We start from the raw sequence: 14,365 nt of genomic DNA, 5'->3' as shown, positions 1-14,365 counted from the left end.
CCAAAAGACTTTTATTTTTATTTATTTATTTATTTATTTTGCGGTACGCGGGCCTCTCACTGTTGTGGCCTCTCCCTTTGCGGAGCACAGGCTCCGGATGCGCAGGCTCAGCGGCCATGGCTCACGGGCCCAGCCGCTCCGCGGCATGTGGGATCTTCCTGGACCGGGGCACGAACCCGCGTCCCCTGCATCGGCAGGCGGACTCTCAACCACTGCGCCACCAGGGAAGCCCCAAAAGACTTTTAGATACGTGAAGACAGAGACCATTTCTGCCTTCTTCATTATTATATCCGTAGCACCTTAGCACAATGTCTGACACATAGCAGGTAATTTCCCTAGTTGTTAGTGCATTTGACAATTTTGTTTTCAAAGTGAGTTTTATTAAGACACACTGGATTTCAAAAGGAGGTTCAATGAAGAAACTACAAAAAGGAAAATTCAAATTTAGAAAGTATAGCCTCCTGTTCTAACACAGGTTGATTGATGCCCAGGCTCATGAGATTTGTACCACAGCCTATTTGAGGGTGCCACTCACCTAGAGTGACTCCTAGGTGCCATTCACTTCTTTTGTCCCCTTCCTTCCTTGAAGTCTTAGACATGTAAGCCCCGGGGAAAATTGTACATGAATTGATAATGGGCTCTTTTTTGGATGAAGTGCTGCCCTTCTTTTTCACCTGGTACCTATCAGCAGTTTATCTGTGCATCTACATGTAGATCCTGTGCATCTACATGTAGCAATTGGATCAAGGGTGATGGCAGTCCTCTTCAGTCAATGAAGAACAAAAATCATGCACTATTCTTGTTTCCACAGGGCCATTTCTTCCTAATTGTCTCCCTTGGAAAGATTGTTATGCTGCATAAAATTAAAAACTCCAAGTCAAGCTAAATTTCATGTATCACCTCCCCTTCTAGTTTTTCCTATCATAAAGGATTGATTTGAGAGAGATTATTTTTTTTAAACATGTTCAATATTACTTGTTAGTATTTATATTGTTCCTCTGATCAAAAGGGACAAGGCTTTTGGGGAGCAGAATTTGAGGAGTGGAGTTAAGGGGAAGCTTTAAAACTCCCTGAATTCAACATGCTGCCACCACAGCATGTAGTGGATTTGGATTTATCAACTTCTGAGTCGTGGCCTTCTGGATCCATCTGCCCCTCCAGTTTGACCTGTGCCAGTTTTTGTCCTTGGCTTTTGATCTCTCTCTCTCTCTCTCTCATTTTGCGATTTTGCAATTTGAGAGAGAGAGATTTCATTTTGCAATATCTGCACAATACAAAGGTGCTCAGACAAGGAGTCAAGATCTTCTGAAATCCACTGCTCCACTATACACTAACCAAGCTGTTGGTATGAGTGAGGGTATTTGTCCCACTATATAAGCTAGCAGAGGCCCTTCCTTATTCCCAGGGCTTAGTATCAGCCAACTCCTGATATCTATAGTAATTCTCCAGCCTAGTGGCACACTTCCTCTTCTTGGTTCTTAGGTCAGGAAGGTATCCAGCTCTGGTTTAATTTACCATGGAGTTACCCTGGGGCTCTTTCCTCATTGACCTGAGGCAGTATTTTTTTTTTAAAAATATTTATTTATTTATTTGGCTGCTTCGGGTTTTAGTTGTGGAATGCAGGATATTCGTTGTGGAATCTTTCATTGCAGCGCTCGGGCTCTTCATTGCAGCGTGCAGGCTTCTCTCTAGTTGTGGCACACGGGCTTAGTTGCCCTGTGGCATGTGGGATCTTAGCTGTCCAGCCAGGGATTGAACCCGAGTGCCCTGCATTGGAAGGCGGATTCTTAACCACTGGACCACCAGGGAAGTCCCGACCTGAGGCAGAATTAGGTGGTGGTATAGTTTAGGCTCTAGAACCCATACAGCCTAGTGTCAAATCCCAGTTCTGCCAAATATTCATTTCTGTGTGCTTCAGCTTCCTTGTTTGTGAAAGAGAGAATGGTATCAACCACCTCCTAAAGTTGGGTGCACACTTAAAACATTTAGAACATACTTTGCAACACAGTAAGCACTTAGTGTTTGTTAACGATTATTACTTTAAATTGGCCCATGACCTTACTGGGGAGAGGTCCACAGTTACTGCTACCAAACTAACAATTCAGCAAACGTTTCTTGAATGACCACAGTGTGCCAGCCACTGACCTAGGAAGAAAATAGAGATGGAGCAGAAACTAATGCTGGCTTTGTTTCTCATGAGCTGCTTTTGGTCTATAGATGGTAACAATGGCAAAGGAATAGATAGTCATTCACGGTTGTCGCCATTGACTCTTGAATCCAAGAAAGAATGTTTACCCTTTGACTTCTAATATTATCCTACAATCTGTTTTATCTGAGGACACATAGATCATGTTCATAGATCATGATCTTCCTTGTCTCTCTCTTAAATTTGCCAGGGACTGTCAAAATTGTATCTTTTCCTATTTTCCTATAATTAAAAATAAATAATACTCTGTGTCTTTTCCCAATTCTTGGTTCTCCAAGTTTTCAGAAATCATAACTTTGGACCTTGAAATGACTCTGGTCCTTTTTTTCTCCCCTCTGGTTTTGATTTGGTTGTTTGTTAGTATATGTGTGTTTGTCCTTTGGCTCTAGTGAGATGTGGAAAGGTGAGCTGTAATCAGAAAGGTATGAGTGAATTTACCATTGACTACATAGTATATACTTATCTAAGTCTCTTTCTTAGCAGTTCTTTCCCAAATCCAGCTGAATTTTATCTCTGGCTTGCAACCATAGTGAAAGAATGCATAAAGGAGACAGAACTTTTAAAATGTTCTGTCCAGAAGATAACAAGAACTTTTCTAAAACAAAATATGAAGTTCTAGTATAAATGATGCTTGAGAGAGAAAAAAAAGATTAAAAAAAGATACAGTGAATTAACTAAAAGTAAAGAACAGTCCTTTGTTCTGGTTTATCATTCTTCATCCAAAACCAAGACATTTTGTTGATTTGTATACTCTGATAGAGACTTTCTTCTAAGGGAGGCGAGGAGTCATGGACAGGTTCTGAGCTCAGCGGTGGGAATGTGAAAATGGAGATGTGCAGTGCTCTGGGACAAAGATTAAAGTCCTTGAGACAGCACTGGGTAACTGCGAATCAGCGTTGGTTCACCATGATATCTTTGCTTTCAGTTTTGAGTTCCTTGGTGATTCACAAATGTTCTCTCTCTCCACTCTTTATCTAATCAGCCACAATAGACTGTAACTGTCAACCAGAGAACAGTGTATTTATAGCTAAGGAAAGGTAAGTATTTGGTGCAATAGCAACCAAAATTCATTTTGTTATGTATAGGTCTGCCACACCATCTTCAAATTTCTTTCCCTTTTATTTTTTCTATTTTTTAATGTTTATTTATGTATTTATTTATATTTATTTATTTGGCTGTGCTGGGTCTTAGTTGTGGCATGCAGGATCTTCATTGCAGCATGCGGGACCTTTTAGTCGTGGCATGTGGGACTAATTTCCTGACCAGGGATCGAACCTGGGCACCCAGCACTGGGAGCACAGAGTCTTAGCCACTGGACCACTAGGGAAGTCCTTTCTTTCCCTTTTAGAATTGGCTCACTATTTTCTCTCTATAAAGCAAATCATTATTCAACCAATGAGAATATATTATTTTTAGTAAGTCATTAATATTTCAATAATTTTTTTGGCGGGGGCGGCGCCTAGTGGCATGCGGGATCTTATTTCCCCAACCAGGGATTGAACCTGTGCCCCCTACAGGGGAAGCACGGAGTCTTACCACTGGACCGCCAGAGAAGTCTCAATATTTCAATACTCTTTAGAAGCACACAAATCATCCTACCAAAATTATTGATAGAATGGCTACTACACTTTGGGCAATTTTTATGTAAACCAGAGCAATCACATATAATGAATTTATAGTTTGGTGGGTAAAAATGAACACTCTTCTGTATTTTAATTCCCAGTTCAGGGACCATAGGAGGCAACCAAATTTAAAAGAAGGGAAGGGAAAGTACTTGGGCAGGGAACTGGGTATCCTGGTTTCTAGACCCTGTTTTGTGCAACTTCAAGGGCAAGACTCTAAATATAGATCTCAGAGTACCTCAGTCGCATCATCTATAGAATTGTGATACTACTGCCTACCCTTTACCATCCCCCCTCAAAGATATCATGATCTGAAATGGGAAAGTGCTTTGGACTTCTCAGAAAAACAGTGCTGCAAAGCTTATTACTATCATTATGATTATTGTCATCATCCTCATACTTGGTTCTTATCATTATTGATCCTTCTTTCATCAGAGAAACTCAAATAAGATTTACAAAGAGAAACATATGGGGCTTCCCTGGTGGCATAGTGGTTAAGAATCCGTCTGCCAATGCAGGGGACACAGGTTCAAGCCCTGGTCTGGGAAGATCCCACATGGCGCGGAGCAACTAAGCCCGTGCGCCACAACTACTGTGCCTGCGGTCCTAGAGCCTGCAAGCCACAACTACTGAGCCCACGTATCACAACTACTGAAGCCCGTGCGCCTAGAGCCCGTGCTCCGCAGCAAGAGAAGCCACCGCAATGAGAAGCCCGGGCACCGGAACGAAGAGTAGCCCCCGCTCGCCACAACTAGAGAAAGCCCGCGCACAGCAACGAAGACCCAACACAGCCAAAAATAAATAAATAAAATAAATTTATTAAAAAAAAGAGAGAAACGTATTCATATAGCATATCTCTAGGAAAATTCAATAATTCCTATATACGAAATAAGTAACTAGCTTAAGTTTTCGAACAAGTTAGTAGATGATCCAGAACCATAATTTCACTCCAGTACATATAAATATATATACCAGTTCTCAGAGCAACGGCATAAATAACCCATCCCCTGGATTTTTAAACTCATACCCTAGTAGCTGAGTGTTTAAATGTTTTGCATACCTATACTTGGTATCCTGGTTTCTAGACCCTGTTTTGTGCAACTTCAAGGGCAAGACTCTAAATATAGATCTCAGAGTACCTCAGTCGCATCATCTATAGAATTGTGATACTACTGCCTACCCTTTACCATCCCCCCTCAAAGATATCATGATCTGAAATGGGAAAGTGCTTTGGACTTCTCAGAAAAACAGTGCTGCAAAGCTTATTACTATCATTATGATTATTGTCATCATCCTCATACTTGGTTCTTATCATTATTGATCCTTCTTTCATCAGAGAAACTCAAATAAGATTTACAAAGAGAAACATATGGGGCTTCCCTGGTGGCATAGTGGTTAAGAATCCGTCTGCCAATGCAGGGGACACAGGTTCAAGCCCTGGTCTGGGAAGATCCCACATGGCGCGGAGCAACTAAGCCCGTGCGCCACAACTACTGTGCCTGCGGTCCTAGAGCCTGCAAGCCACAACTACTGAGCCCACGTATCACAACTACTGAAGCCCGTGCGCCTAGAGCCCGTGCTCCGCAGCAAGAGAAGCCACCGCAATGAGAAGCCCGGGCACCGGAACGAAGAGTAGCCCCCGCTCGCCACAACTAGAGAAAGCCCGCGCACAGCAACGAAGACCCAACACAGCCAAAAATAAATAAATAAAATAAATTTATTAAAAAAAAGAGAGAAACGTATTCATATAGCATATCTCTAGGAAAATTCAATAATTCCTATATACGAAATAAGTAACTAGCTTAAGTTTTCGAACAAGTTAGTAGATGATCCAGAACCATAATTTCACTCCAGTACATATAAATATATATACCAGTTCTCAGAGCAACGGCATAAATAACCCATCCCCTGGATTTTTAAACTCATACCCTAGTAGCTGAGTGTTTAAATGTTTTGCATACCTATACTTCCTATACTTCCAATTTAAAAATTTGACCAGCTTTTAAAATTAATCATCAACTTTCCAAAGGTAGTGAGAGAATGAGATTAATTTCAGCTTCTCTTAAGAAGACAACTCAGCCTGACCTCAATAGTTTCCTAATTAGAGAGAGAGAGAGGGAGAGGGAGAGACTCAGGGAAGAGTTGCAGTTTGAGTCCAAAGGCAATCTACTGGCAGAATTTCTTGTTTCAAGGAGATCAGTCTTTGTTCTATTGAGACTTTCAACTGATTGGGTGAGGCCTACCCACATTATGGAGAGTAATCTGCTTTACAAAGTCCACCAATTTAAATGTTAATCTCATCCAAAAAACACCTTCACAGAAACTTCCGGAATGTTCAACCATATATCTGGGCACTGTGGCCTTGGCAAGTTAAAGTAAAAAAATTAATCATCACAGCTGCTTTGATTATATTATTCAGACTCAGGTAAATGGTTTAGTGGCATTAAACAAGTACCATACATTATTTTAATTCTGAAAACTATATATTCTATTAAGAGATGAAGTATAAAGTAAAGAAAAACCACTGGAATAAAAGTTAAAAAAAAAATAGACATGCACAAGTCAGTTAGCTTCTCCAAATCTCAGTTTCCTCATTTGTGAAATGGAAATAAGAATATTTTTCCTGAAATGAAAACATTGTTTAAAGAGTAAACCTGAGCACTTTACAAATTATTATCAAGTGTATATAATCGATGCTCTGGACATGTGTACTTACTGCCCTCCAAAACATGATTAAATACTTGGTTTATGGCACTGAACTATCTATTTCAGTTCTATAATTTACATTTTCAAGAACAATGATTCTTTAACTGCATTGTTTTAGCACACTTTTTGGTCACATTAGTTGTAAGATGTACTGTAAATAAGTATTGTCACTAATAAAAATTATATAAAGTACCAAAGTTTGCAAATTATTTTCTTATTTAATAAATTAGAGTGGATGCAATATTATCCCTATAATAGCTTTGCATTCACATATGCTTTCTTACTGTGGAAAGAAAGGAATACTAGGAATTGCACATGAAGACTATATCATCTAAGTTGCCACTACTACTAATCTTTTTTTTTTTTTGGCCGTGCCTCGAGGCTTGTGGGATCTTAGTTCTCCAACCAGGGATTGAACCCAGGCCACCACAGTGAAAGCACTGAGTCCTAACCACTGGACTGCCAGGGAATTCCCAACTGCTAGTAATCTTGATCACCTGCCAGCAGTGTTTCTTGCAGATGAACATTACCCATTCTCTAAATTTATTTTTTCTAAAAAACTTATGAAATACAGTGAACTGAAAGCATCAGTTACCCTCCTCTACTTAAGGCTCAGGTGTGTCTCTGGCCCATCTGATAAAGAAAATTTTGCCCCGAAATGGGCCTCCCACTTCCAGCTTACAAGTCCTATACCCAAAGGTATAAGAGGTATCCATATTGATGAAGTTCAAGGAGAGCAGTCATGCTGCTATCTATCCATTTAAGAACTTTATAAACACTATGTTTGACTTAGAAAAAAAACGGCAAAGGGAAAAATACTAACAGGCAGGATCTTGGTTTACTTCATTCTGTTGGCCTAACAATATGCATCATAAGCAAGAAGATCACATGTCTTTACCTGGCATAGTCCTGGTTTATGCCCACTGTCCCAATGTAATTATTAATGGCACCCTTTCTTACCCAAAGCATAAAGTGCTTAGAATTGTTTATCGATGTATATCCAACTTCTAGTAATGTAAAAGCATGCATTGTGTGCTCACTAAATATTCATTAAATGAATGAATGATGGTCCAAGTAAAGACTGACCTGTGAAACAGAAGTCCAAGAATTTAGCTTTGCACTAAAATGTTATGAGCACTGAAGTGGGCTGAATGGTAGCCCCCCAAAGAAATGCCCATGTCCTAATCCCTGAAACTTGTGAATATTATCTTATATGGCAAAGATATAATTAAGGATCTCAAGAGAAGGAGTTCATCCTGAATTATCTGAGTGCAATCACTCGCATCCTCATAGGACAGAATCAGAGGGAGTTTTGTGACACACACACAGAAAAGAAGGCAATGCCAAGACAGAAGAGAGAGACATGTAGTCATAAGCCAAGGAATGCCAACAGCCACCAGAAGCTGGAAGAGGCAAGAGATGGCTTCTCCTCTAGAGCCTCCATAGGAAGTACAGCCCTTCCAACACATTGATTTTGGACTTCAGACCTACAGAACTGTGAGAAAATTAATTTCTGTTATTTTAAGCCACGTACTTTGGGACAATTTGTTATGGTAGCCATAAGAAACTAATGCAAGCACCTTATACATTGCATGCAAAAGTGATAAGAAAAAAAAAAGGAATATCCCCATTATGGTTACCCATGTTGCTATAGGAGGGAGCTTGGTGCACTTGGGAAAGTATGAGACTCTGCCACACACAAACAATTATTTTGGAAAAGTAATTATTACCTCTTTCAATTTCCCTATCTGTAAAATTGGGGAAATGACACTTCCCTACTTACCCCACATGACTTGTACTGAGACTCAAATGAGAGAATGTATATTCTTGTATTCAATAAATATTTATTGATGCCTATTATATGTCAGGAACTATTCTGCCTATTATATGTCAGGAACTATTCTAAGTACTGTATCTAAAGGATGTAACAGTGAACATGACAGACAAGTTACCTGCTGTCATTGAGCTTACATCCTAATGTGGTAAGCAGATAATACACAAGAAAGAATGGAAAAAATCATTTCAGATAGTGATAAGGACTATGATAAAAATAAGTGGAGTAATGTGATAGAGTGCCTGGAAGAGGAAACATTACATAGGGTGATCAGGGAAGGCTTTTCTAAAAAGGTGACCATAAGCTCATAAAGCTGAGACCTAAATTTTGAAAAAGAGCCAGCCATATAAAAAACTGGAAGAAGAAATTTGGGAGCAGTGGAAGTTGAAAAATAAGTAGCCATAGCCTTTGCATGTTTGAGGAATAGAAAGCTTTGCATGAACTGGATATGTCTGAAGAATAGAAGAAAAAAGGCCAGTGTGACTAAAGCAGAGAGGTCAAGGAGGAATATGGTAGGAGACAAGGTCAGAGTGATAGTCAAGGGCTGGATCATGTAAGGCTTTGCAGGCCACAATGAGAGTTTGGATTTTACGGTGGATGTAATGTATATCCATGATCAAGGGCTTTAAGCACGAGTGGTGTTATCTGATTGACATTTTTAAAAGATGACAGGCTTGTGGGTAGAAAACGTAGTGGAGAGCGAGAGATGAAGTTGAGAGACCAGTTAGGGGTCTGTTGAAGTAATCCAGACTAGAGATAAAGGTGGTTAGATTCAAGTGACAGCAAGGTAGATCAAGAGAAGTGGACCAACTTAAGATATATATTGGAGATATAGCCAATAGAATTTCTGATGAATTAGATACAGGAGATGAGAGACAGAGGAATTAAGAATGATTCATAGGTTTTGGGCCTTAGCAACTGGCAGATGGTGATCAATGGAGGAAAAACTATTCTGAACATGTTAAATTTGAAATGCCTATTATATATCCAAGGGGAAATTTCAGTAGGCAATTTGATATATTTCTATAGCTTGCATGGGGGGGTGGGAATGAATCAGAGATGAAGATATGAATTTGGAAATCATCATCATATAAATGGTATTTACAGTCATAGGACAGATGAATTACCTAGGGAGAAAGTACTCAGAGGGAAGAGAAGGCCCAGGATAAATCCTTGGATACTTTAATATTTAGAGGTCAAGCAGAGGAGAAGCCAGCAGAGACAGCTGAATTGGTGAAGGAGCCAATGAGGTAGGAGGAAATCCTGGAAAGTGTAAAGTCATGGAAGCCAAGAGAAAAAGGAATGAATAAATGTTAAAAAGATAATATGCACAAATATTTTCTCAGCTCCTGCTGTGTGCAAAGAACTCTATTCGAAGTACAAGAGAAGTGTTCCCCATTTCAATGGCCTTACAATTTTGGAAGGGAGATAAAAGTAAGCCCCATAAAAATACTGCAGTACATAGCCTTCTAACTGACCTCCCTATCTCCAGATTTGCCTTTCAATCCATTCTATATAAGCCACAAGGTTAATTTCCCTAAAACAGCACTCTGATCAATTAAAACTGATCAACTTTAAACCAAAACTAACTAGAGGTCTGATCAGCTCAGGAACTTTCTTTGCCCATAGAGTCAGTCCCAAATCATCATTCTGGCATTCAAGGAAGGATGGCCCCAGCCTCATCCCCTATTATTCCCTTTATGAAACCTTACAGCATTTTTCTTGGTTGTTCAGTTTAGCATTGATTCTACCCTTTCCTGCCCTTGTATGTAATTGGTGTATATATCTTTTCTTCATCTAGATTGTGAGCTCTTTGAAAACAGAGATTAAGCCCAAGCTCCTTGCCTAGCCATTAGTAGATTAACTCATTAGACCTTATTTTTTTTCTGCCAAGTAGAAAAAGACCACCAAATTTTGGTCATACATTATAGAACATGGGTGTTATAATGGAGCAAAATTTGAGTACCGTAGAACTAGATTATGAATAACAAAAAATGGAGGAGGGATGTGTTCAGAAACAGGGAAGTAGTCTGAAACCAGATTACAAAGGGCCTTTTATGCCAAACTAAGGGGTCCCGATGTTATTCTCTTAGGGGAGACCTACTGAGGTTTTTGAGCAGAGTACTTAAATACTCATATCGGTGCTTCAGAAATGAAATAGTAAAGGGGATAAATAAGGATGGCCTCAAAATTGCAAGCAATGGAGCGCTAGTGGGAATGAATTTTTGGAGGCAGCAATACCAGCCTAACTGGCTCTATGAGAGACCACCGGGTGTTTGGGAGTGGTGAAAAACAAGGCCAATAGAAGCGGTAGGGTAGGGCCAGCAGATGAAGGGTCTGAAAGCCAGGCAAAGGCATATGAAGTGGGATCCCTGGGTTCTAATGCCTGTTTCCCTACTTGGGCAAAGTATTTTACTGTTTCCAGAGTCCAGTTTTCTTTTCCTAGGTTTTTTTCAGCTGTAAATGTTATCATTTCTATAGTACTCTGAACTGCTACAGTGTTTCTCAAAACTTGACTGCACATTAGCGTTACTTGGAGAGCTTTAAAAGCTGTTGATGCTGGATCTGCCTCTGAGAGATTCGGATTTATCTGGTCTTGGATGCAGCCAAGACACGGAGAGTTTTAAAAGGTTCCCCCGGGTGATTCTACTGTGCAGCCGAGGTTGAGAGCAAACTGATGTAGAAAATAGTGAAGCACTAAGGTTCTTTTAAGCATGGTAGTAATATGCTGGGGAAAAAAAGTGTTTTAAGGAAGACTAATATGAGTATACAGCATAGAGGGAAAAGACTATAGGAGAACAACCAGAATTTTTCAATAATTCAGGAGGAACAATTACTAAGGCCTACATTAGCATGCAAGCAATGACACTGTAGGAAAGCAGATGTATGTAGGAAGAAGATGATTTAGAGGGAAGTAACACTGGGACTCAATAATAAATTGAATGTTGGGCTTCCCTGGTGGCACAGTGGTTGAGAATCCACCTGCCGTTGCAGGGGACACGGGTTCGTGCCCCGGTCCGGGAAGATCCCACATGCCACGGAGCGGCTGGGCCCGTAAGCCATGGACGCTGAGCCTGTGCGTCCGGAGCCTGTGCTCCGCAACGGGAGAGGCCACAACAGTGAGAGGCCCTCGTACCAAAAAAAAAAAAAAAAAAAAAAAAAATTGAATGTTATACCTGATCAAAGTTTCTAGTATAGAAGAATAGTGGAATCCTTGGCAAAACTAAAATAGTTCTGAAGCAGTTGGATAATCAATATTATTGACAATAAAGTAACTCACATTAAGGAATTACTACATCAGGGACTATGCTATGGGCTTTACATATATTATCTCATTTAATCTTTACAACATCTCTGTAAATACAGTTATTCCCATTTTATAGATTCAGAAACTAAGAAGAGAGAGCAGTTAAACTTGCCCAAAGTCACACAGTAAGTGGTAGAGAAGATATTTGAACTAACCGGTCTGCTCCTTTTCCTTGTAATAGGAGGATGATCAGTTAATACTGAGTCTGTTGCATTTGAATAAATAACAAAAAAAAGAAAAATGTCTATATAGGCCACACAGGAACATAAATGAGTGAATCAAGTCAGATTTCACTATGGTGGAATGAAGAGAAAACATCTAGATGAGGCAGTCACTTCTCAGCTATACTTGAATGTTGCCCTTTTGGAATTTCAGGCCCAGTATTGCCATATTTTAAGATTTTTCATGAAAAGATGGAAATCTAGATTTGTACATAAAATCTCCTAAAATTTCAATGTCAACTAATTCAAATGTTTAAAACTACTGTATGGCCTAGATTAGATATGGCTGCAAGTTTGCATCTCTGATTAATAGGCTGTTAGAAACTCAGAATTGAAGATAGTAAGAGATCTGGGCTGGAGATGTATGATTGGGGAACCCTTAAGCACAGAGAAGATAATAACCAGCATTTGAAATTATTAATTAAAATAATGCAAATATCTATAAGTTAACAAGTCAGTCAGTACTCTAAGAGCTTCGCAATCTTTAGAAAACTGACATAAAATGTAAGTGTTAAAATGAGCAGATTGAAGTGGGTGTATTTAAAATTCAATTTTCTATAAACTAAAAGCTAAATTCCAGACGACTTGAATTTTCATACATCCATGATGTGATGGAAATATTTCAAAATGTGAGTATCTGTGCCGCCCACTGATTGAAAGGTAATTGAAAGATTGTGTTTTATCCGTATTTCTACTTTATTGCTCTTAGTCCAATTTCTCACATACACTCATACCTGCAAAGCCCATAGCAGAAGGGGTTCACAATTAGCAAAAATTAAATAAAACCTCTTTTATTTTTAATCATTGAGTTTCAAGTTCCTCAATTAAAAGACCATCCAGGTTTCAGGATTCAGTAAATACTCTTTGAAGTCTAACCTAGAATAGTTTTTGAACACTATTCTTTCTATCAGATTAATGTATTATCAATCATGAAGAATGTAAGCCAGTTATGTAAAAATATCACATATATATGAAAGCTTTTTTGCAAACTGTAAAGCCCTACAGAAATTATTTTAAAATATTATTCTGGTGTTATTTTTGAAGCGAAAAGGGTCCTGAAATTACAAAGTTGAACTTCTTGTACTTGAAACACAATTTTTACCTTTCCTAAAAATATAGTTTCCTTTAAAAACAAATATTTTTTTACATGTAAGTAACTCCAAGGGTGAGAATATCTTTTCCAGTTGTTAAAGTTCAAGTGAAATTTACTTGATAGCAATAATTTTAGAAAAATATAATAATGAGGGGGAATGATCAGCCTAATATATGGCAAAGAGCTAAAGATGCTGAAATTGTGTTAGAAACCTTCAGGGCCCACCACACCCTTCCACAATCAGGTGTAAATGTCCTAGGAAAAACTGGCACGTCGGTTGAAAATTGTATTGAGGACTAGGTACTTTCAACCCCAAAGCTGTTGACATGTCAAACAGGGTTGAATCCTTGGAAATTCTGCCCTTTGTTGGACACTTTCTTTAAACGTCATCCACGTTAAAAGACACACACACACACACACACACACAAACACACACACACACACACACACAGAGAGAGTTTCTTCCTTTAGATTACACATTATATCAAGAACTATATTCAAGATGAAGACATTTCTGTTAAGTATATGGAAATATGACTCCATTTTTGTATAGCTAAAATGTCGCATACGATGGAACACTTCATTTTACTGCAACTCTCCCTTAAAATATTAGCCGAGAAGTATAAACAGTTCAACCTGACGGCTTTGAAAAGCCTAATCCTATTTGTTAGGATGGACCTTCTGTAAAATGGAAATATACGGCTGTCAGTCTTCAATGTGCTTAAAAAACAAACAAATCAGGAGCTGGCAATTAAAATCTTCCAGACTCCCGCCCTCCGCAAACACTTCTTCCAAAGAATTCTGGTATATTCTAGGTCTTCCTCCGTGACCGCTGGCAGGACATTCCTTTGGGAAAAGCTGCTTCTCTAGTGAGGTACAAAGACAATAAACCCCTTCCTTTCATCCCTTTCTCATTCACTCAGCAGGGGGGTGGAATAAATAGAGAACTGAATGAAGCTCTTTTAACGCTTGGAGATGCATCGTCTTTTCTCCTGAACTCTACTCTCCCGCCTCCCCGACCTAAAGGGTGCCGAAGCCGAGCACCTGGAGACCAACGATTCCCGGCGCCGCGCCGCGGGGGCGCCAGGCCTTAGCCCTACAGGCCCGTCCCCGGGAGGCCCAGCCTGCGAGGGGCAATCTCGGCTCCTCGGGGGCGCTAGGAAAAGCAGAGCTAGCACACGCCGAGGACAGGGTCGGGTGGAAGGGCGAGCTTCCTTCCCACATTCCTGGTGAGAAAACGAGGTAGAGGGGCTGGGGGCTGTATATCTCGAGCATGGGATACGGACTCCAGGAACAAAGACACAGGAGGAAGAAAAGGCAGCCACACCAACGCAGACTCAAAGGGCCCTAGGACTTTACGCAAATGGGCCGCAACC

The 14,365-nt window shown here is 39.8% G+C and overlaps 1 protein-coding gene across 1 annotated transcript in view; it reads left to right on the top strand.

Annotated features, from left to right (window-relative positions):
- The window catches only part of ZBED5 (zinc finger BED-type containing 5), a 29,435-nt gene extending 24,550 nt beyond the window's left edge, over nt 1-4,885 (top strand). The window contains exon 3 of the transcript XR_003683718.2: nt 4,264-4,885. The gene's annotated coding sequence lies outside the window, so the exon portion shown is untranslated. The remainder of the gene's footprint in view (nt 1-4,263) is intronic.
- The last annotated feature ends 9,480 nt before the right edge of the window (nt 4,886-14,365 follow it).

This window comes from Physeter macrocephalus, chromosome 16 (genome assembly GCF_002837175.3).
Source record: "Physeter macrocephalus isolate SW-GA chromosome 16, ASM283717v5, whole genome shotgun sequence".
NCBI lineage: Eukaryota > Metazoa > Chordata > Mammalia > Artiodactyla > Physeteridae > Physeter > Physeter macrocephalus.
The sequence above is the reverse complement of the archived record's forward strand: the minus strand, read 5'-3'. Positions and strand labels throughout refer to the sequence as shown.